This window comes from Triturus cristatus, chromosome 1_2 (genome assembly GCF_964204655.1).
Source record: "Triturus cristatus chromosome 1_2, aTriCri1.1, whole genome shotgun sequence".
In the NCBI taxonomy this organism is placed as follows: domain Eukaryota; kingdom Metazoa; phylum Chordata; class Amphibia; order Caudata; family Salamandridae; genus Triturus; species Triturus cristatus.
Window position 1 is genome coordinate 979,283,794 of NC_140580.1, and position 18,253 is coordinate 979,302,046.

General features: G+C 46.7%; 1 protein-coding gene across 4 annotated transcripts in view; it reads left to right on the forward strand.

Moving 5' to 3' along the window:
• Positions 1–18,253, forward strand: part of EXD3 (exonuclease 3'-5' domain containing 3) — a 2,855,457-nt gene that overhangs the window by 43,871 nt on the left and 2,793,333 nt on the right. The window contains exon 1 of one of the 4 annotated variants that reach the window (XM_085610771.1): positions 3,276–3,339. The exons of the other annotated variants lie outside the window; for them this stretch is intronic. The gene's annotated coding sequence lies outside the window, so the exon portion shown is untranslated. Of the gene's footprint in view, positions 1–3,275; positions 3,340–18,253 lie in introns of those variants that run through there. 4 annotated transcript variants of the gene reach the window in all.

Genomic DNA, 18,253 nt, shown 5'->3' on the forward strand with positions numbered 1-18,253 from the left:
GACCATTGTGCAATGGTAGTTGCAACCTAGTTTGTTTCTTTGTTAGACACAAGGTTTGGGACCCTCTTGTCTTGACTCTTCACAGTTTCGTTGACAGCTATGTATTGTCTTTGTGTGTCTGCATGGGTTATAGAGAGTGTAACAGGTTGTGGTTGATTAAATGCATAAGATAGACATTTTGAGATTGAGTGATTGTGAATGATTATCCCTGTAATTTATATGCAAGGGAATTGCTGTTCTTTGTTTAGTTGTTTTGTAAGAATAGGAGGTGTGTAGTATCCTTTGCCAACCCATTCGCTGCATAGCTGAGCTGCTGTCTGGAAGGCTAGGCTGAATAATGTAACTACATTTTGGTATGTGGAGTGAAACCTGGGAGACAAGGACAGTTGGATGAAGAATGGAGTCCTGATCGGACTAACCTGTTCTGTATTTTAAGGGCATAAAATAAAGTAAAGAACTTTACATCCAGCAGGAGTGGCTCCAGACTCTAGTACAAAGAATCTGTCTCCTAATCTCAACTTAAGCTAAATAATTATTGGCTATAGAATTACTTTCTAAACCTGACATGTGAACAAGGAGTGGAGTTTACATACATAATTGATGTTAAATATTGTTATGGTAGGTATTGCAAGACTAAGGGCCCAATTACGAATCTGGCGGTCCAAGGACCGCCAGAATCGTGGTGGTGCAGCAGATGCAGCCACGGCCGCTACGAAGGTTAAACCACCCGATTATGACTCGGGCAGTCGGACAGCCCTGGGATATGCGCCTTGGGCCGCAATATGTTTGACGGGACCACCAATGTCTCGCCAAGCATATTAAGAGTTTCCTCTCTGCCTGGTTTTTCATGTCGGTTCCACCACCATTAAAAGTCTGGCATAGAGGAAACAAACGGGGTCCTACAGGGCCCCATGTGCCTCAAAGATGTGGATGCACACAGGGGGGCATAACATGTGCCCCCCTGTGTGCATGCATATAGGTTCCTGCACGGCATGCACTTTCGAGTCCATGCAGTGCAGGAACCCTATGAGGCTTTCCCATTGCGGTGCCTTTTTAAAAGGCACGCCTCTTTGAAAGGGCATGGCAGGGGAACCGCCACACCGCTCGCCCGCCAGACTACTGTAAAGTAGTAATTTGGCAGGTGGGTTGTAGCGACCTTCGGCGGAGCCGTGGCGCGGCGGTTTGCTGCACTGCAGCACCGCTCTGCTGAAAGGTCTAATTGGGGCCTATGTGTCTGTATAGGGGTATCTATGCCCTGTAGGCGGTAGCTATGCACAGGCACCTTTAAATATCTGTCATGTTGTAATGATCTGAGTTGATGTGCATGGTTGTGCTATTATTTTGTAGTGTGCATGCATACAAGCACCATGACAAAGGGTGCATCATCAGAGCTCCTGTAAAATTGGATCTGGCGCATAGGAGCCCAGTCCCAGTACAGCACTATTAGAATTTTTAGGTGAGTGGGCTTTCAAAAGTCAGACCGGGTGGCATAAAGCGTGCGGCTACACGCACAATGACAAGCAGAGGCGCCATCTGGCTTTCCTCTCTCGTCATGGTGCACGCACATCACACACCACCCGCCCGCCTGCTTTCACTTTCCCGTCGCACGCACGCACCACTCGCATCCTTTTTATTTATTTATTTATTCACAAATCCCGGGCTTGTTTTTTTAACTTTCACTCTTTCCCTCTCATATGTTAATCGCTCATTTCTCCATGCCATCCCATTTTTTCCCGCCATAACATGCTGTAAAATCATTCTTACCATGGCATTACTTGAAAATGCGGGGACTCCCCTTTCACTAATCTAAAGCATTTTATCTTGTTCCTCGTACGTAATGCTGCTTTTCCCCTTTGAAAAAAAAGACAAAAACGTGCATATGTGTTTTTGTGACGGTTCGTGTTTTCAGTTTTTTTGTCCAGATGACTTGTTAACAATGACGCAGATACTTGATCCGAAAACAAAAGAAACATTTTAATTAGAGATTCAAATGGGGGACATTAGGCCATAAAAATATGTTTCTACGTTTTGCATCATATAAGAAAGCAATTCTGTTTTGCCCGTACTGTGAATTCAACCTACTTGGAAAGTTCCTAACACATTGCAACCACCAGGTGGCGTAACAGCAAAGCAGACCTGTGCTTTTTGGGTGGCTCTCATATTCCAGAATATTTAGCTGTGAGCATATGTATTGTGTTAATTATTTTCCACTACGAAAGAGCTTTGTAATCCCACTATAAAACACACTTAGAGGCAGCCACAGATAAGGCGAGGTCATTTTGAAGGAGGCTCATCTTTAAGAAAAACCTGTTTATGAACTGAACACGTCTCTCTTTTTAAAAGTAAAAATATACGGCATATTTATTTGGCTGGAGAGAGTTTTTAATTCTTCACTCTTTCCTTCTCATTTGTTAATCGCTCATTTCTCCATACCATCCCCTTTTTAGATCTCGCGAGCCAAAGGCTCGAAGAGACATTTTATATCTGGCTTTTTCAAAGTGCTGCCGTGGCCTAAAGCTACAGTGAACGTGCACGCGCGCAGCGCCATGTGTCTTTCCTCCGTAGTGATCGTAATCACGATCACTTTCACTTTCGCGGGCTCCTCTGTTGCTGGCATTCCCCCTCCCTTCTCGCCCAGCCCTTCTGTTCCTGGCATTCCCCCCTCCCTTCTCGTTCAGCCCTTCTTGTTTTTTTAGGTCTCGCGAGCCAAAGGCTCGAAGAGACATTTTATATCTGGCTTTTTCAAAGTGCTGCCGTGGCCTTAAGCTACAGTGCACGTGAACGTGCACGCGCGCAGCGCCATGTGTCTTTCCTCCGTAGTGATCGTAATCACGATCACTTTCACTTTCGCGGGCTCCTCTGTTGCTGGCATTCCCCCTCCCTTCTCGCCCAGCCCTTCTGTTCCTGGCATTCCCCCCTCCCTTCTCGTTCAGCCCTTCTTGTCATGGTTTCCTGCTCCTTTTACCGTTTGCCTGCGTTCAGCTCAGCACTCGTACCTGTTTGCATTTTAATGCAGGAATCTTTCCCTCCCATATCTTCACATGTCGCTGCATGCCTCTCCTGTTCCCCCTTGTGCCTGGTGCTCTCATCCTGCCCATCATCCGTCCCGCCACGTTACTTGTTTTTTGCTGAAAGCCAGCATCTGTGTTTTTATGAAACATTATGAAACATTTTTATGGGGTTGTGCTGGAAATGCAGGGTTGAAGATGGCTCCTAAAAGGCATGAATTAGTCCGTCCTCTCTTTCTGTCTTCAGAAGGTGCGGCGTACACCGAGTCCCACCCAGCTCTCCTGGCATTTCGTTGGACTGAGTAAGATAGCTTCCAGAGGGCGCTGCCAGGTAGGACCAGACTCGCTACTTGTGAAATCTTGCACAAATGTCTGCCTTTGGTGGTTGCAGCTAGGATTCCATGCTTATCCTCCTTCAGACGGTGAATGTTCTCCTTGCCAGTAATGAAATAATACAAGCAGCTACACCAGCAGCACTATTCCGTGTGCTTAATTGGCTGTTGGGATGGGAGGGATGAGAGTCGCGGGTGGCGGCGGGTAGACTCGGGCAGGATCATCGTGCCCCAGCTTCCACATAGCAGCATCCGATGACCGGGCAGCCTTGTGGGTAACTTTCTCGCTGTCAGTGTTGGGGACGAGGTCGTTATGGTGGGGGCTGCTGAAGTCCAGCGTGCTGCCAAACGCAGGGTTTTCTTACCCCTCCCTCTCCTTTGTCTGACTTTCCACCCTCTGGGGCAGAAGGGGCGAGGATGCTGTGAATGGGCATGTATGAGCAGTGATGTGCTTCTAGGGGGAGGCTCACAGTTCACCAAGGTGGCACCCCGCCGCTGTGGAACAGACCTGTCAAATGGGAAGCTCTCGGTTTCTTGTAAACAGCTGTCTACAAACATTCCTCTTCTGGTAGCTCTCTATGCTCCGACAGTGGCCTTTGGCTGCTCTCTTTTTGAATAATGGGTTTTGAATGTATGTCCATGTTGCTCTGCTGGAGTGCACGATTTAAAGAGCTTCGATATAGACCACCTTTAGATTATTAGAATATTGGATGAGTTTGACCATTCCATCCTGCCTGCGTTTTTACTTTTTGTATGTTCTTGTATCTGGCCTTTCTTACTAGTAAACGGGACGTGTCATTGTAGTGCTCTGGATTTACGTCACCAACATTGAAAGTTTGCATTCAAGTTTTACATTATATCACTATATTACTACTGACACCATCCCACTGAGGTGACGCGAGGACCCTGTAAAAGGAAAAAGTACGATGTTTTGCAAATTGACCAAAAATCTATTCATCTGCTTACTACTCATCTGCATGGTTTTAAAGTTAGGGACTTGAAGAAGCCGTAGCATAAGCAGTTGTGTAATTGACAGTCCATACATAGCTAGCCATGAGCCAGAGGAGAGGAGTAGCTAGGGGCAGAAAAGAATGCCTACTTCAATGTTGGATGTCTTTTGAGGGACATGTCTGTAAGTATATACTGAGTCGTTTCCGTTGTTTCTAATTCAGGACCACAGTTCCTGTTGTACCGTTCGCACTGATGTGTGGAAATGACGTCCTAAGTCTGCTGGGGCGCCGACCAGCAGAATGAAACAAATCCCAGGTCTTAGAGGAGCTAGGAATGTGGTGGCCAAAAAAGTGCAGATGTGATGGGGTTTGGGCCAAAGCCACAGCAGCTCTGGTGTGCATTCTTTAATGCAGGGCCATTGTCTGAATTTAATCTCGGACAGGTTACTGGCCCTGACCTGTGGGCACTCATAGATACTCACCGATTGCAGGGTCTTTGAGGGCAAGCAGAAAAAGTTTGCATAGAACACCAGTTCTGGTTCAGTTGATTTCTAGAAACAGATTTTACACTTAATTCTTTCTAAAAATGTCACTTGAGATTTCCCGAACTACTACTGCATAGTGACATTAAAGGCTGTTGTTTTCATTCATCCTCACTAGAGAAACACTCTTTTTGAAACAGTGTCAGGGTGCAGTACCAGAAACAAACCACCACAGAAGGAACAAGCATTGGCATAGCCAATAGGTCTCGTTTTTGGGACCTTATAAGTGTTTAGTTATCCAGCACAATATCCTTGGTGCACCAACATCAAGTGTTGCATGGCTAAACACTTATAAGGTTCCAATGGCGAGACCTATTGGCTATGCCAATGCTTGTTTCTACTGCTCTTCCTTCCTTTCATTATCGTCTCCCCTGTGTACCATCTCCTCTTTCTTTCACCCCTTCCATCTTTTTCTTTCTTTTAGTCTTTCCTGCTCCTCTATCCACTTGTCCTTCGATCCTCTCTTCTCCTTCATTTCCTCCTGTCACCCCCTTTCCATCTCACTCTATCAATCAGACTCCTCTCACTTTCCCTCCTTTCAGTGTCCCTCCCTCTCATTATCTGTTTAATATCTTCCGCTTGCATCCTCTATGTTAGAAAAGGTAGACGGACCGGGAGGGCCGGCCGGGTTCAGGGGGAGAGGTCTCCGGGGAGAGCCGTCTGCAGCGATCGTACAGACAAGTAACTTCCCCCCCCACAGACAGATATCACACACGGATAAGGTTCAGTGTTCTTTATAAGCACTTATTTAAGATACGGTTGAATGGTACAAGGAGGTCTGGACTCAGGGGTCCCCTCGATTAGAGTCTCGCAAGGTAGGGAAGGGGGTAGCGGGACAGTCTATTTACCAATCAGGTAGTTCGGATGAGATGATGGTGAGCTCACAATCCTCGAGCTTGGTGGTTAGGTGGTACGGACCGCGGCAGCGCCAGCAGGTCCCGGTGCGGGTGGTCGATACAACGGGCCGCGGCAGCGCCAGCAGGTCCCCGGAAGATGTACGGTCCGCGGCAGCGCCAGCAGGTCCCGGTGTGGATGGTCGTTACAACGGGCCGCGGCAGCGCCAGCAGGTCCCGGTGAGGATGGTCGTTACAACGGGCCGCGGCAGCGCCAGCAGGTCCCAGGAAGATGAATGTTGCAGAAGGCCGCGGCAGCGCCAGCAGGCAGGACGATGGTTCACAAGAGCGGCTACGGCAGCGCCAGTAGACCGTCAAGGTTGAGTTCACTCGGTGTCTCTCGACTCCAGGATACAACTGCCTTCCTGCTCCGGAGCTGCCTCAGTTATAGGGCTGGTGCCCTTTGATGTCCGGACCCTCGCACTTGGAGGTCGGAGGGTCCGGGATGAAGGTGTCCAGACACCCAGCAGGGGGTGGAGCCAGTGCCTGGGGGAGCTGGGGGCGATCGGCACCTGGCGGGGGAGAGCCCTTGACACTTCGTTCTCCCATTGACCTGCCAAGTGGTCCGCTCACCTCCTGGGTGGATGGTGGTGCCGGGATGTCGGGGCCGGCCAGGCCCGGGGTTAGGGTCGAGGTGAGGCCATGCGGCCGCGTGGTGCAGGGCCCAAGAGGGCGGCTTGACCCGGCCGGGGAAGCCGGTGGGGCTGGACCCCGTGATGAGTAGGGGTCCGAGGGCAGAGGGTCCGTCGGGAGACGGAGTACGGGTGCTTGTCGCGGGGATATGCCAGGTGGGCCGGAGTTCGGGCCCTGTCGTGCGGGGAGGGAGCAAGCCGTCTGTGAGGCCTGTCCAACACTCTATTTTCTGTCTTTTCCCCACTTCTATCCTTCTACCCTCTTTTCCATCTCCTTTTTCCCTTCTTTTCTTTCATTCTCTCCCCCTTATTCCTTTCACTTACTTCTGCTTTGCAGCCTCTCTCTTCTGTCGCTTTCCTCCTGTCACTTCCCCTCTCTCGTTCCCCGTTTCTCTCTCTTGCCACCCTTTTACTCTCCCTATCTAGCCTTTCTTCTTCCTTGCCTTCCATTCTTTCATCGCATCTTTCTCGCTTTCTGCCAATGTCTGCGTGTCCTCCTCTCCCTTCTCCGTCTCCTTCCCCTCTCATTATGTTCTCCCCTGTCACCTGCCTTGTAGGCCTTCTAAAAGCCTATAAGTTGCCCTGACAGGTGTATTTGCCTGACACTGGGAATACCCTTGGCTTTAGCTGTTCGCCTTTGATCACCATTGAGAGCTTTTTAGGTCTCGCCTGGCTATCGCGTAAGCGATAGCCCAGCAAAACTTATGTAGGGGCTTCAGAAAATGCTCCCAAAGGCTTCCCAGGCGGATCGGGTGGCGGTTACGCGCACAACCACGCGCATTCCATTTGCCACCAGCTACTTCGTGCGCTGCCTCACGCATTCAGAGAGATTTAGTAAGGGGCACAAGACCTTAGGAATGCGGTTTATGGCCAGTGCATGTGAGGCATTCAAGCTCGAAGCTGGCATCTGGCATCGGACTTGAAAGCAGCAGACTGCTTTCGCCAGCGCACGCTCGGCCTCACTTCCTGCATCCCCTCTTACAACAATTAACTTTCGTTATAACTCACACCCCATATGCTCGTTCCCTCCCACCCTTCCTTTGATGTCCGCTTTTCTTGTTGTTTACAAACCACGCCGCACACTGCTGCACGCCTCGCACTGCTACACGAAACACTGCTGCACGCCTCACACAGCTGCATGCCGCACACAGCTGCATGCCGCACACAGCTGCATGCCGCACATTGCTGCACGCCGCACACTGCTGCATGCCGCACACTGCTGCACGCCGCACACTGCTGCACGCCGCACACTGCTGCACGCCGCACACTGCTGCATGCCACACACTGCTGCACGCCGCACACTGCTGCACGCCGCACACTGCTGCACGCCGCACACTACCGCACGCCACACACTGCTGCATTACACACTGCTGCATTACACACTGCTGCATTACACACTGCTGCATTACACACTGCTGCATTACACACTGCTGCACGCCGCACACTGCTGCACGCCACACACTGCTGCACGCCTCGCACTGCTGCACGAAACACTGCTGCACGCCTCACACAGCTGCATGCCGCACACAGCTGCATGCCGCACACAGCTGCATGCCGCACACTGCTGCATGCCGCACACTGCTGCACGCCGCACACTGCTGCACGCCGCACACTGCTGCACGCCGCACACTGCTGCACGCCGCACACTGCTGCACGCCGCACACTGCCGCACGCCGCACACTACCGCACGCCACACACTGCTGCATTACACACTGCTGCATTACACACTGCTGCATTACACACTGCTGCACGCCGCACACTGCTGCACGCCACACACTGCTGCACGCCGCACACTGCTGCATGCCGCTGCACGCCACACACTGCTGCACGCCGCACACTGCCGCACACTGTTGCACGCCGCACACTGCTGCACGCCGCACACTGCTGCACGCCGCACACTGCTGCACGCCGCACACTGCTGCACGCCGCACACTGCTGCACGCCGCACACTGCTGCACGCCGCACAATGCTGCACGCCGCACAATGCTGCACGCCTCGCACTGCTACACGCCTCACACTGCTGCACGCCGCACACTGCTGCACGCCGCACACTGCTACACGAAACATGGCTGCATGCCTCACACTGCTGCACGCCGCACACTGCCGCACACTGCCGCACGCCGCACACTGCCGCACGCCGCACACTGCTGCACGCCACACACTACTGCGCACACTGCTGCATTGCCCACTGCTGCATTGCCCACTGCTGCACGCCGCAAACTGCTGCACGCCGCACACTGCTGCACGCCGCACACTGCTGCACGCCACACACTGCTGCACGCCGCACACTGCTGCACGCCGCACACTGCTGCACGCCGCACAATGCTGCACGCCGCACAATGCTGCACGCCTCGCACTGCTACACGCCTCACACTGCTGCACGCCGCACACTGCTGTTTCCAGCCCGCAAACTGCTGCACGCCGCACACTGCTGCACGCCGCACACTGCTGCACGCCGCACACTGCTGCACGCCACACACTGCTGCACGCCACACACTGCTGCACGCCGCTCACTGCTGCACGCCGCACACTGCTGCACGCCGCACACTGCTGCACGCCACACACTGCTGCATTACTCACTGCTGCATGCTGCACGACACTACTGCACGCCGCACACTGCTGCACGCCACACATTGCTGCATTACTCACTGCTGCATGCTGCACGACACTGCTGCACACTGCTGCATGCCGCACACTGCCGCACGCCGCACACTGCCGCACGCCGCACACTGCCGCACGCCTCACACTGCCGCACGCCTCACACTGCCGCACGCCTCACACTGCCGCACGCCTCACACTGCCGCACGCCTCACACTGCCGCGCGCCTCACACTGCCGCGCGCCGCACACTGCAGCGCGCCGCACACTGCCGCGCGCCGCACACTGCTGCACGCCGCACACTGCTGCACTCCACACACTGCTTTTATGCAAGTTTATGCTACTGACGTTGTAAATGACAATGCCTTTTATTTGTTTTAAAACCAAAACATAAATAAAAGGCATTGTAATTTTACAATGCCAATAGCTCAAACTCTTATAAATGCGAGACCTATTGCATTGCAAATGCTTGTTAGAATTGGCAATGCTAAGACCATTTTTTCTGCTAAACCTTAGGTGTGATTAAATTATATTTGTAGCAAGTAAAAGCGTCTCCAGTCCTGAATGCACAAGCTGTCTGCAGCATGTGTGCTTTTTTGTTGTTTTTAGGAAGCCGCCGGTGAATCGCAGGCAGGTTTTCCCAAGCTGGCCTTTCCTTTTGGATTGATTTAAATCTGTTAATGAATTGCATCACATGCCCCTCGCACAGAGAAGCTACCAGCTCCTAAATCACAGGCCCAAGATTGTTATAGTATTTTTTGGGGGGGAGGGGGGGGCATATTTATTGAGCCTGGCTTCGAGGCATGCATTTTGGCCACCCTGAGAAATGAGTGAATACTCTTCAACGGGGAGCTGGTTTTGATGGCTGGTTAGATATTTTGGAACAAGAGTACTGGGCCTTTCACCGAGAGTGTGGCAGCTCGGGACTAACATAGGCTGTGAGTGAATACAACACTCTCTTTTGTGTTCGGTAGCTGCCCTAGTAAGATTTTAACACCGGCATTTACATATTTTCTGGCCCTGAATCAGTCTTTCGTGGATCCTGCACCCAACAGGTGGGACCCTTTACACCTCAAATAAGAACACAGCTGCTGCACTTCAGAAAAGTAGTGATACATTATCTCTTTCATCTACAATTCAACTAGTTTTTGAACTCTTAAGCTTTTGCACATATTTGATCACTTAACGTTACCTTCTCACAGTTTAGGAATCCCCATTGAATTCTCTACATTCAGCCCAGAATTACTGTTGCTTTCTGCAAAGCCTTTCTGAACATCTGCGCTATAGAAAAACAACCGATAGTAAATTTTGTCAATCATTAGGTCTCGCCTAGCTATTGCGTTTACGCAATCGCTCTGCGAGACTCTAGTAAGAGGGGCATTTCAAAGTGCTCCCAAAAGTGGATTGCATGGCGAGCACGCGCACAATCACGAGCATCGTGCCGCCATGCAATCCGTTTGGGGAAGCGCTTCAGCCCACTGGCGCGTGCACGTGTAGCCACAGCCTCGGCATCATACTTCAAAGGGTCCGCTCCCCCGCCTGGAATGCGCTTCCCCGCCCCTGCCACAGCATGCCGAGAGATTGTTTCCTCATGGCGCCTCTCACAACTGTCCCTCCCCCACCACAGGGCTAGTTCCGTTTGTGTTCGTGCACTCTTAGTTTTGCACCGCAATCTTTTTTTATCCCCGCTCCTTGAGCATGGCGGTTGCAGCTTTCTTTCTCTGAGAGGCTCTCCGCTCCCGGTTACTTTCTGCATGGGCCTCGCGCCTCCCAACTTCCCCCCTATTAGACGCATGTGCAGTGCCCTGCTTCAAGGCTGTTTCATCTTTAAGCCTACGATGGCTCACACCGTTGGTTATCTGGGCATACAATCAAGTTCTATCCCCAACAGTTCCAGTCATTTTTTGGGGATTAATTTCCCTGTTTCATTGTCAAATTCTCCCCCTTTTGTGATGATTTTAGGGCTGCAAACAGGTTAGCCGTCTTTGTTGGAGGCTGTCCGGGTCCCGAGCTACACACGGAGCTGTATGCTTGCTCCCACTACCACGCCCACCGGCTCGCATCCTTCTTGAGGAAGTACATCTGCCTGGGGGCCGCATTCTTATCTTAAAGCGTGTTTACGAACGGGCCATCCTTTGAGTGATTCTCCAATCAGCAGTTCACTTCTGTTTTAATTGACAACACAAGTCTGCTCACATCGGGACCATCTGGCTGCATCTATATCCACGCATAAGTAATGACGGCTCTGTCTACTACTATTAACGCATTGTTACACTTTGTTGCCCCTTATAACCTTACTTCTGGCAAGTGTGGCTGCTTCACAGTTACTTCGTCTTTAAGTCTAGGACAGCTCAAATGGTTGGTTACCTGGGTATGCAATCAACAGGCGCAGGGTTTCATCCCTGACATCTCCTGTTATTTTCTTTTTAATTATTTGTCCCTGTTTCCAGGGCTTTAAGTGGCCCGGGTCTCACCGGTGCTGAGTATTGGCAGTTTTTTAAAGGGGTCCTTGAAACGGGTCCCTATCAGGCTCTGTTTTGTGCCCTGGCACAGGCGGTCTGTTTTTTCCTGACTGCAGTGACAGCAGGCACATCGATGTGCGCATGCTCACACTGCTCACTTCTCACTAGTGGAGAACTTATAACATGACGTCATGCCAGTTGAGCGTTGTAGGGGAAGGGATTTCCCTTCTCTTTTCGAAACGCAGGAGCAGCAACATGGTTGTGGTGTCACCAGGGCTTTAAGTGGAAGCTTTTTCAATATTATACACAAGCCATAGTTGCAACTAACCACCATTGACCAAGTCAATAGTCCTGACTTCTTGTAGGTATGATGTTACTTGTTGTATCATGTATCTGGATACAATGACAGAAACAGCAAAATACAAGTCGGGTGGCACACTATGCCAAGCAAAGATTTTTAGCTTATGTGTTTTAAAGCCACGCCGTTAATTACATTGGCCATGCCCCTTTAAGAGACCCCCCCCCACCCCCAGTTTTTTCATCCCACTTAAAGCCTGCCTGTTTCATTTATTGTTTCATTTATTGTTCACTGCCAAATTCTCGCCATTTCTTGCCGATTTTAGGGCACGCCCTTTGGCCCTCTTTGCTGGAGGCTGTCTCTGCCTGCATTTTCTTCCCATGTATAAGTAAGGACTGTTAATGCAAGGAAGCCTCAAGTTCTTTCGGAAAGGGCGGGCTGCAGACCTCTGCCATTACCAGCATCTGCTTGTATTTTCATTGCCAGCAATGCACAACAAGATCACTGAGGAAACAAAACACACTTCTTCGGCTTTTATAGCACACACTCATGCTTCTTCCCAGACAATTTGAAAATGCATTGCATAAAAAGGCATTCTGCTTTTTGGAACACTGGTCAGAACTCTACAAAAATGCAAAGCTTGCATAGAGGCACTTTTTGTAAATCTTACCTTTTGTTACCATTTTACATGACCTTGCTGCTTGCTTAAAATTATGCTGCCAATGTTGTCTGATACAGAAGCAGTGTTATGTTCACTAAGAAAAATCTTTCTGGACCGCGTCCATTTAGCAGCTGAAAGCTCAATGAGAAAGAGATCTGGCCATGTGTGTCATCTTTTTAGAAGAATGGACGGTGCACCAGAGAATAAGGATCTTTCCAAATGATCCAAATTTCGTCCTTTATTCTTTATTACATTTCTAAAATTCAGACTCAGCCAACGCGTTTCGTTCCTTACGAACTTCGTCAGGGCTGAAATGAATGCAAATACAAACATATATATGTAAATAAACCATATATATATCACATAACACAAACGTCACAGTACTCAAAATTAATAATACATAAAAAGAAATTTCTTTACACAAAAAAAAAAAACACATTTATAAATAAGTGACAAAAAAACAAATAAAACAATATACATATGTACATACATACCTAACCACATTGAAAAGTTATTAAACACATATAATACATAAATTGAGACAACAAGAGTTAAGTCGTTAAAACCATGAATTAAATGTCTAACTTAAATATGCGTCAATCCTGACACACAATCCTCATCATAATAATTCATGACGATATGAGAATACTCCCGTTTTATTTATATATATATATATATATATATATATATTTATATATTTATGGTGGCATACAGAAATGGATAGACATGCATAAAGCGAGCCATACAGAGTAAGGCAACCTACATCATTAAAAGCATGATATGGCCATATTCAATATTAAAACAATATCAGTAAGACCAGAACCACCAGAGTTTGCAAGTGAAAAGAGAAGAAAGAGAAAAAGAAAAAAGGAAAAAAGGGGAAAAAAAGAGAGAAAAAGGAGAAAAGGAAAGAAAAGAAAGAGAAAGAAAACGAAGAAACAGAAAAAGGACAATAAGAAGAGAAGGAGAACCTAACTATAATCACCTCCTGTGTTGTTGATTCAGTACGTATCCATAATAACGCATCCGATAATCATCAAAAGAAGTTGTTGACAAGTGCAATATAAGCATACGTAATCACTATCAATTCTTACCCAAAAATCACTTATGAACACACTCCAAAGCGTCAATAAATATTCGACTCAAGATTGGTACTGGTTCCGATAGTCCGAACGATGGATGGCCTAATTGAAACAATATATACACGATTAATAACCAGATAAGTTACCACCGACCCTATTCCTAACGGAGGCAGAGAAGAAGGGGGGTAGAACGATGTTATGGTAGGAAAGAAAATACAATCTTACCTCTCAAATAATTACGGTGTAGGTACCCCTGTGTCCTATATGCGTCCCGAAACAATCAAATTGTAGTCAAAATCCAGACCACTTCCGAGGTATATGTATTTAAACAACCATGTCGTTGTATATTTAATGCCTATGTATTGGCTCCATTTTCTAAAATAAAAATTATAAATCGTCATAAGTACGCGTTCGTCCTACTCTCGTCTCAAAGAACTTTCAACAATAAATTAGTAGTTATTCCAAATGGATGACCACGAATCGATCATTGTTTCTGAAGTCCCGTTTTAGGCATTAAAACAACTACCAAAGCGAAAATGCGCCAAGTACTTAAATAAACAGACAACCCGTAAGTCATGTTGGCTTTCAACCCTGCGCCTCCCAAAACATAACGATCGTATTCATGCACGAGGTCCGATAGTCCTAAGAAATCTCTCCCCCCGGAATTTTCAAACTAAACAGTTCTAACTGAAAAACCTATTATAAACCGGTCATGCACATAGTCACTGTAGGGAGCTGGAAAGGAACATCAACGTTCTCCTCTTACCAAGGCAAGCTAAATCATCTTCTTCCGTGTCCACGACGAAACCGTGTTTGAAAAAGCCGGCGTCTTAAATGCGATCTGCCAATCTAGTCACGTGTTCCGGTCCACACCCAATCACTCAAGACCACCTCACAATGTCTGGTCAGTAATCACGGCTCCTAAAGCGCCATCTTTGAATCGAATACAGTCTCTAAGGTTATATAGACCTATGGAACCCCCAACTATGAATGTAGGCTAGAATAACTCCCACATGTGATTCAAACCTATTAGGTTTGACTATTTATTACAGTATTAAATTTAGAGAGAAGAAAAAATAAAAAATAAATAGAATTATATAAAACTAAAATTAAAATGAATATATAAACGGAAATGTATATAGGCTCCCACCTAAAGTGTAACTAGTAGTAAATGCCCACCAATTATCACTCCATACCAACAACCCCATGCCACCCCTTACCCATGTTCTCTGAGACGATAATAATCGAAGGTAAGACCGGGGGGGGGGTGGCAGACGCCGTTATGTCAATGAATAATAGTAAAAACACTATAGGGTGGGAATTTTCCACCTGATTTCAGTTAATATCCGAAACCCCACAGAGTACCATTCGCCGAATGTCCCCTCGGTACACCATAGAATAACCGAATTGCGATTATCTGTGGAACAATATGCTCCCAAAATATATTCAAAAACCGCATTGTTAGAAACTAAGAATGATATAACAAAAAACGGTATAAGCCAAGTCAAATATACCGTGCCTAGGGATACAAAAGGATGTGAAATATCCCCTTGAAATCAATACTGACAAAAAAAATTCTTATATATGTTACAAAATTGAAGTTGGATGCCAAATTCGAATACATTACCCAGTGACAGTGTCATAAAGATGACGTTTCTGTGAAAAATACGCCATGTGCTCAATCCATTAATGTCAATGCCAAATCAAGTATCCATTGTGAGACTTGAATTGTCAGATTCCCAAAAAAACAGAAAAACAAAAAATCTAAACCAAAGTTACCTTGTTGAAAAGAGAAGAAACACATAGTAGCCAGAAGAGATACAATACGGACAGCGTAATACTATATAGAACACGCATAGATAGTGTTTAAAGAACATCGTAATATAGAGAAAAGCAGAGTAACATTGATCAATGAGAGATGGTCTTTTTATGTTTTGTATCATGCCCAAAACATAACTAAACTCAAATGCTATCTTCAGAATCATTGTTTACAGGACATATTTCATCAGTAGCCGTTCCTTAGCAGAACCAGAGATATGTTTTTTTGTTAATAGAGGCATTGGTTGTTACAAGAAGTAGTGCATCTCCCCATCTGTGTTATGCCCCAGCCTGGTTGCTCTCAAACGGCATATCCATTTTGCTTCCTTTTGCCGTAACAACAGGTCCCTGTTACCACCTTTTATTGGAACTGGGACATGGTCAATAGCGTGAAACCAGAATGATACATCCTCTGGATGTTCTCTGACATAGTGGTTAGTAATCGGGTACCTAGTATCATTGGTTCTTATGGCCCGTCGATGTTCCTGGATTCTTAATTTCAGGCTACGAATGGTACTACCAACATAGATTATACCACATCTGCATCCCAGAACATACACCACATAAGTGGTGTTACAATTTACGAAATGATCAATCGTAAACTTTCTAGTAGTGTTATACCCAAATTCAAAGGTTTTGTTTTTACCCAAGGGACAGATATTACATGTTCCGCAGGTGAAAAAACCCGTAGGTTTATCTGGTAACCATGTTTTTGTTGCTTTAGGAGTGACTACATAACTGGGACATAAAGTTCTCTTCAGGGAAGTGCCCTTCCTATATGTAATTGACGGTTTATTTTCAATTATATCTTTCAAACCTGGAACACCCACAAGAAGGTGCCCATGTTTCCGAAAGATATTAAAAATGGCACCACTGTGAGAAGTATATTGGGTTATAAACCTTGCCTTCGAGTTAATGGATAACCCTGGTTTGTTTGTCCTGTGATGTATCATTCCTACTGATCTTATTGATCCTTGATTCAGCTCTGTCCAAAAACATCCTGTTTATGTCCACTCTTGGAGCATCTATTTTTTTGTGTCATTGATATGCTTGTTAAAAATTGCTTCCTCACTACAATTGCGTCTGATTCTTATCATTTCGCCAAAAGGAATATTGTTCTTAATCGAACGAGGATGTGCACTCGTCGCATGTAATACAGCGTTACATGAGGTCTCCTTCCTATACAGTGTACTGTGTATCTGCCCATCTTTTATATAGAACTGTATATCAAGAAAATTAATGCGTTCTTTAGGACACATCATAGTAAATTTTACATTATACACGTTAGTGTTTAGAAAAGAGACATACTGGTTGAGCTGGTCAATAGAACCAGACCAAAGACAGATCACGTCATCAATATACCTCCCCCAGTACACGATGTAATTGGTCCAGGGGGAGGCATCCCTGCTCCAAGCGTGCTCCCTCTCAAACCAACCCATGAATAGACAGGCGTAAGAGCGAGCAAACTCTGAACCCATGGCCGTTCCGTGTATTTGCTGGAACCAGTAATCATCAAAAAGAAAAATTGTTATCTAGGATGATGTTAATCATAGAGACAATCATCTCATTATAGTCATAAAATCTTGCATCGTCTCGGTCAAGAAAAGATTGTATAGCTCTAATTCCAAAGTCCTTGTTGATGCAGGTATAGAGACTCTCTACGTCTAGAGTAACGAACATTAAATCATCCGACCAGTCGAAATCTTTAAATTTCATTAAGATGTCTTTACTATCTCTGACGAAGGATGGCAGATTAGGAACATATTTTTATAATTTGGAGTCAGCAAATTGTGACATTTTCTCCGTTGGTGATCCTACCCCAGAAATAATGGGTCTACCCGGTGGAAACTGTCCACCCTTTGGCAGTACATAAATGCATGGGAAGGTAGGACAATCAACCCACATGAAACGACATTCATTTTCATTGAGAAGACATGATTCTCTCCACTCCAACAATTTAGCATTGATCATTACCACGCTTTCAGGGATGGGATTGACCTTAATTTTCCGATAGTGCAAATCATTACCAAGCTTCCTCGCTATCTCCTGCATATAATCTACTCGATTCATCACAACAATATTCCCACCTTTATCAGCTTCTCTTATTACAATGCTGGAATCAGTATTGAGTCTTTTGAGAACCGATCTTTCAGCCACGGTGATGTTAGCAGGTGACTTTGATGTAAACCTATGTGGGATTTCCATGTCGTATAAGTCCTCTGTGACCCTGTTATAAAAATCATCAATATTGTGATGATAGGAATGTGTGGGTATGAATTTAGATTGAGGACGGAGTCCACTGTCAGTACTTGCATTGTGGCAGATATCTAGATCCTCAAGGACTGAGGTGATGTTCAACTCGTCATCTGGGTTTAAAGTCAGTAAACAATGTATATCACGGACCTCACGTATAGTGTGTGTTCCAACATTGTGTGTGCTGATGTTTCCCCCTGGTTCGTACGGTCTATTTTCAAAATAGTCCTTCAGTTTCAATACCCTGGTGAACTTAAAAAGGTCAATGTGGGTGTTGTCAAAATCACCCCCTTGTGTTGGACAGAAATTAAGACCCTTACTCAAAACATTCCCTTCATCAATGTCCAAAATTTTATTGGATAGATTAACAATCTTTAAATCAGTATTTACATTCTGACAAATCAAGGAATTATCTGCAAGGCCAAGTTCGCTAGTAGCTATTTCTTCGATTTGGTCACTGCACCTGGTTTGTTTGTCATACCTCCCCTCGTATCTACCCTTTGATCTCCTCCCTCCCCGCCTCGTTTTGTTAGATCTCTTTTTTGTCGGAGGCGGTTGCTTATTCTGAGTTTGGCCAATTCTTTTTGGAAAGAGGAGGCCCCCTCTTCTAAAGGGACATCTGGTATGACGTAATTAGAGGTGGAACTACCAAGTGAGGACAGGGATAGATTGCTATTAGAACCCGTTTCTTCACTTTCACATCTATTATCCCTTGTTCTTTTCTT